We start from the raw sequence: 6334 nt of genomic DNA, 5'->3' as shown, positions 1-6334 counted from the left end.
ACGGGTAGGTGGTCCTGGGCCTGAGGTGGGTGGGAAGGGGCAGCAGTCTCCCACCTCCCCTCCCCGCCACCTCCCCTCCTCACCTCCAGAGCTCCAGCTGCAGGGAGGCACAGAAGCCCCCTCCCCAAGCCTCCTCCCCAAGCTGCATGTGGTCTTTGGCGCCCCCTTGTGGCCCGCGCCCCGACCCCAGGTGCTCAGCAGGGCGCACGCCCCTCCAGGAGCCCCCCGCCCCCCCCACCTGCCACCTCCCGCGCCGGGGCTGACGGCCTCTTCGGCCTACCCTCCATTCCCAGTCCCCCGCATCTCTGCCCACTTCCTCAATCCCCAAATCCCGCCCTGCCCAGCCCTCGGGGAGGTACTGACCCAGTCAGGCGGACCTGGGACTGATGGTGCCTCGGCCACGGTGCCTGCTGCCCACTGGTCAGTGGGGGGCGCTGCAGCCCGCGGCTTGGAGCTGAGCTCAGCGACTGAGTGCTGGAGACCTCAGGGCGGTGAGCTGGGGACTTGGCCTTCACCGGCGCTGGGCCCAGCTTTGCAGGACTCCTGGGAGGCTTTCTCTACCCTCCACCACCCCACCTTGTAGTCCACGCCTCAGAGAGCCTTTCCAGCTCCTTCGAGACCGATGGCCTTCTTCTTAGGCTGGTTTTACAGATGGGGAAACTGAGACTCCTAAAACCTTCTTTCTGGAACCCTCACAGCTAATCAGGACTAAAAGCCAGGCTTCTGGACTCCTTGTCTGGGACCCGAGGGAAGCAAGCAGCTCACCTGGCTGTTGGGGATGTGTCACTAACTTGCTGTGTGGCCTTGAAAAAGTCACTTCCCCTCTCTGGGTCCCACCTGTGACATCTTAACTCATGCATGCTAAGTCGTTTTAGTTGTGTTCAACTCTTCCTGACCCCCTGGACTGTAGCCCGCCAGACTCCTCTGTCCATGGGATTCTCCAGGCAAGAATACTGGAGTGGGTTGCCAGACCCGCCTGCAGGGGATCTTCCCAATCCTGGGATGCAACCCTTATGTCTCCTGAATTGGCAGTGGGTTCTTTACCACTAGCGCCACCTGGGAAGCACCTTTAACAGCTCAGATAATAATGTCAGTCTCTCAGGCCTGTCTCGGTGCTGCCTGGGTTTTCCAGAGGGTAATTGCTAACCTCACAGGTTGACAATTGTCCCGATTTATGCCTGGAAAATCCAGTGGACAGAGGAGCCTGGTAGGCTACAGTCCATGGGGTCGCAAAGAGTCAGACACGACTGAGCGACTTCACTTTGTCCTACTTTGTCCGTTTGCTCTTGGAACTGGGGTCTGAGCAATGAGGTCACCTGTCTGAGGTCGTGAGTGGCCGAGCTAGGCTACACTTTTGGCCTGGCTGATCGCAGAGACCACCAACCTCACACACCTGCAGCCTCATCGTTCCAACCTTTTCCCTTTACAAGTCAGGGCGCAGAGGAAGAGGAAGCCAGGACGGTCTTTAAGCTCCCCAGGCTAACGGCGCTTTAGGAGGCAGGTGGGCTCTTGGAGGGGACCCTAAGGCTGGGGATCTACAGGCCACCATCTTCCTTCTGAGGGTCCCCTGCTGTCACCCTGCTGGCCAGAGTGGACTCTGGGGAGACCACAGCCACCGAGGGAGGGGCTTGTAGGATTCTGGCTCTGTAGACAGTTCACTGTGATCCCGGGGCAGGCTTGGTCCCACCCAGAAAGGGAGGAAGCGGAAACAGGGTCTGGGGCGGGGCGGGGGTGGAGGAGGCCCGGTTGGGCAGGAGATCAGAGCAGGATTGTGTCATGGAGTCCTGCAGCTGATAAGCAGCTGAGCGGCCGGTTCAGACAGAAGGAGGGGCTCCCTGGGGTTGGGGTGGGGCTGAGACTCATCCTGGGGACCCCCTGGCCCCTTGCTGCCCATGAGCCCTAGACCACAGCTGGCCTCCTGCTCCAGTGGGAGGGAGGTTGTGGGGGTCTTGGGGTGGAGAGCTGTCTCCATCACACCCTGGGTGACCTCAGGCAAATCGTTCGCCTCTCTGAGCCTCAGTTTCCATGTATGTAAAACCAGGGTTCAAAGGTCTCCCGAGGGAATAGGGGTCCGGGCTGCAGATAACCGGAGAGTCTTGTGGGTGCTTTGCTTGCTTGGGGGAGGCAGTGGGACGGATGCTCATGAAGGCCTATGGGGTCTGCGCTGGGCCAGCCACAGGAAGCAGAGCTAGAGTAGCCCAAGGGCGCGGGTTGGGGTAGGGGACGGTGCTGTCTGGCGGTTCCCGGAGGATGCAGGAGGCGGCTTGGCCCTCCCCTACCTGGTCCCGTCCCACCTCCCCTGACTTCGGGGAGCGCATCTCCTGTTCTCTCTCCAGGAGAGCAGTTCGGCCCCAGCTGGGCCTCGTCCCCTCCGTCCTCCCCGCCCGCTGGGACTGGGCTTCTCTGCTCTTTCCATCTTATCACCCGCCGGAGTCTCACATCACCTCCCACCCACCATCCTCTGGACACTTCCTCAGTCCCCACAGGCGCCCAGGGACGGTTCGGGGAGAAGGCCCGGCCGCTTTCCTGACATCATCTCTGGGGTCGGGTCAGGGTGGCCCAGCGAGCTGGAGCTCGGCTGGGGGAGGGAGGCCGGGCTCCACCTCAGGGCGGCCCGTTTCAGGCCGAGTGGGTCTGCGGGACTGCTTCCTGTCCTGTTTATGGCCTCCGAATTCAGGAAATCATTGAGTGAAACATCCTCACCCCCCACCCCCGACCCCACCCCAACCCCCAACCTCGGCCCCGCGATTATTTAATAGGAGCCGAGCTGTGGTCTCTCTCTCTCTTTTGGAAAATCCAGTGGGAGAAGGAAGCTGTCAGCTCAGCTCTGACCTCAGCTTTGTCCCTGAGCCAAGAGTCAGGGTGGCCAGGGCAGGGGGGCGGTGCTGGGGCGGGGTGGGGAGGAAACAGCTGCCGGTGGCCCCGTGACGTGACGCGAGGCCGCCGCACGGTTCCCAGGGGCGGGGGCTGGCGGGTGCGGAGCCGGGGCGCTGGAGACGCACTCAGGGGCGCGCGCACGCACGCTGCGTCAGGCCGCCCCACTCGTGTCCAGAGACCCCTGCCACGCACAGACCCGCACAGACTCATACAGGCTCCGGGCACACGGCGACACACACACAAGCGGAATCACACAGGGGCTCAGCCAGGGGTGGGTGGTGGGTCCACCCCGGCTCCCTCCCAGCCTCCCTCACACACACAGGGCCAGACGCAGCCCGTCGCAGACGTGCAGACGCACAAGGGGCCTCACCAAACACACACACACACGTGCCTGCGAATGCCCACCCAGGCCGGGAGACACAGGCCCACGGGGAGCCCGGCGGGCGCTCCCAGACACAGGCTGGGCCTCTGGGGCTGGGGGCCACCCTATCCGACCCTTTATGACCCCATCGACCGTAGCCCGCCAGGCTCCTCTGCCCATGGGATTCTCCAGGCAAGAGTACTGGAGTGGGTCGTCATTTCCTTCTCCAGGGGATCCTCCCGACCCAGGGTTCAAACCCTGGTCTCCTGCATGGCAGGCAGATTCTTTACTGTTTGAGGGCTGACGGTAGCCCCTGAGGGCTGCCCTGGATTCGGACTGGCCGCGTGCCCCTCCCGCTGCCCGCAGCAAAGGATGAAGGGCTCTTCGGCTGACAAGGAGGGGCCTGTGACTGTTCCGGGGCCCCACCCGGGCGGGGCAGCGAGCCCGGGGGTCTGAGGCTGCGGAAGGGAGTGAACGGTGAGAGGAGAGGGCCTTTGTCTCCGCACCTCCCCACCCCACCTTGAACACCCGCTCAGCCCCACCCTACCTGTGGCACCTCCTGCCACTCCTGGTCCTCAAGGGACTGCTGCAGAGGACTAAGTCCGGGGCCCCATGCTGCCAGCTGCCTAGTGACCACGGGCAAGTCTCTCCTCAGCCCCTCAGGGCCTGGCTTTCATCATCGATACCAGCGGCTTGCAAACGTTTTTTGACTGCGACCCACAGTTAGAAACACATTGCACCTTACAGCCAGAGGTGATGCACACGATGACACATACAGGCAACGGAAAAAAGAAGTTTCACAGAGCAGTGCTTGCCCTTGCTCTGGGCATGCCCAGAGATTTCGCTATTCCATTTTCTTTTGAAAGTGCTGGCGCCAACTCCGTAGATTTAATCCGTCATCTACTAAGAGGCAGAGATCTACAGTGGGAAAATACTGCTCTTTCTCTCTGCCTGTGATGGTCTCAAGCTAGTTTGAAACTCAGGGAGAACCCGGGGGAGGCCAAAGTGCTTGCAGAGGCTAGCATACCACGTCCATGAAGGGCTGATGCAAGAACAATCTGGGAGGAGAGACACCCATTCTCTAGATGGAGGCAAGGAGGACAGGGCCCCAAGTTCAGTTAGGCCCCGTGCAACTTGGCATGGACCCCGGAGGCAAGGCTCTGACCCCACTGATGATCAGAGCTCTGTGGGCTGCTGCTTCCCTTGCAATTTCTATCAGAATTAAAGGAAAAAAAAAAATGCAGTCACTCTGATTCACCTCCAGGGGGGTGATTCCTGACGCAGAACCAGTCAGGAAATGTCAGGGTGATGCTAGGGGCAGTTGGCAGGAGACCAGGGTGGTTTCTAGCTCCTGCTCGGCTCCCGAGGGTATGTGGCTGGCCCCTGACCGAGATTTGATGGGATGAGGGTGAGAAGAGCAGACTAGAGGCCCTGGCACTGGACCTCAAGTGCCCCAAAGACAGCTGGAAGGGAAGTACCGCTTATCCCCAAGGCGGGAAGTATTCCTGTCCCCCCGCGGAGGCTCTGGGAGGTTGCCTGTTCCCCCAAGCATCCACGCCACGCTCTGTGTACTGAGAGGTCCCACGAGCCCTCCTTGGCTTAACTCTCAGACCGCAGGTGGTACACTGATCCCCGAACCCAAGCACAATCCAAGCCCCTGACTCAGGCTGGGGTTTGAGCCCCTCCTGTGTCCACTGCGGAGCTCTGGTGAGAAAAGCTGCCACGTGGCAGGCGCCGTGTGTTTCCCACTTAACATCCCCCTGACCGACCCATGAGCCCGGTATTACAGCATTCCCACTCCCAGGGGGGAACGGAGGGAGACTCAGAGAAAGGCAGTCGCCTCAGGTCACACAGTGACCTGCAGCATGGACAGGGTTCAAATACAAGCTTGCCTGGCTCTAAGCCACACCCTTACCATGGGTACCAGAACCACCCGGGGCCCCGGAGGGCCCAAGGTGACTTGCAAAACTGAGCCAGAAGCCACAGGAAAGTACACGAGAGCTTATGCGAGAGCCTGTGGACGGTGGAGGCGGGCGGCCCCGCAGGTGTAGTTACTAATACGTCCTCCTTTCTCAAGTGCCAAATAACGAGATACTTTTGCCTTTGGGGACAGGAAACCCAACTGCCAGGGCTGTGCCAGGAATTCCTGGGCTTCTCCTGTCTCCTTTGGCTGCCCCTCACCAGCCCTGGTCCCGGGTCACTCCCTCTGACCCCCAACTTCCTCCCCTGGGCCCATCTGACTGCCCTGTGCTCATTTCCCAGGTGGGAGCGTCAAGGCGAGGAGCGGGGCGTGCGCTGATGGTGACAGCAGCTGCTGGGTTTCAGAGAACTGAGATCTGAGCTGGGGACAGGGAAGAGATATGGGAAGGGAGGAGGGGGGCTGGCCCGGGCAGTGGGGGTTGCCCGGAGGACTCAGTTTCTGGGTCACTAGTCTTGGGGAATTCCCCGATGCCCAGCGAGCTGCTTACCTGGTGAGTAACTGCTGCTGGCTGCCCACACAGGATGCCCGGCTGCAAGGGTACCTCCCTACCACCCCCTGCCAATGGCCACTGCCACGTTGCCCTCTCCCCTGAATGCCCCGGGGCCCAGGAAAGAGACAGACAGGCAGGGTGCTGTCCCCCACCCCCGCAACTCTGCCCCCCCCCCCTGCAGGGCTCTGCAGGGGGCGGCTGGTGATTCAAGCCCCTCTGAGCTGAGCTATGTCTCCTTCCTTCTCGGATGGGGCCGGGGGGGTGAATCAGCTCCTGGGGGCGGTGAGGCTGGGTCAGCTGCTGTTTCTTCAGCTCAGGCCTGGGAAGGGGGTGGTCAGGGGCCAGGATGGGCTATAGGGAGAGAGAGCCCACCGCCATGCCACCCCTTGCCCAACAACCCATCTGATCTTCTTGGGGCATCCCGGAAGTTGGAGGCTCAAGGTTGTTTTGCTTCTGTTATCCATCAGGAGAGAATGAACAGACTCCTCTCCTGTCCCGCATTCCCCCTTTAGCCCTGGAGCAAGCCTGAGTTTCCTCATCTGTAAAATGGGGACAAGAACAGGGAGGCAATAAGGAGGAATGATGCTGACAGGTAAAGGGGCTTGCTGGGTGGCCAGACCTGCGA

This window comes from Bos taurus, chromosome 17 (genome assembly GCF_002263795.3).
Source record: "Bos taurus isolate L1 Dominette 01449 registration number 42190680 breed Hereford chromosome 17, ARS-UCD2.0, whole genome shotgun sequence".
Classification (NCBI taxonomy): Eukaryota; Metazoa; Chordata; class Mammalia; order Artiodactyla; family Bovidae; genus Bos; species Bos taurus.
Note: the sequence above shows the minus strand (reverse complement) of the source record.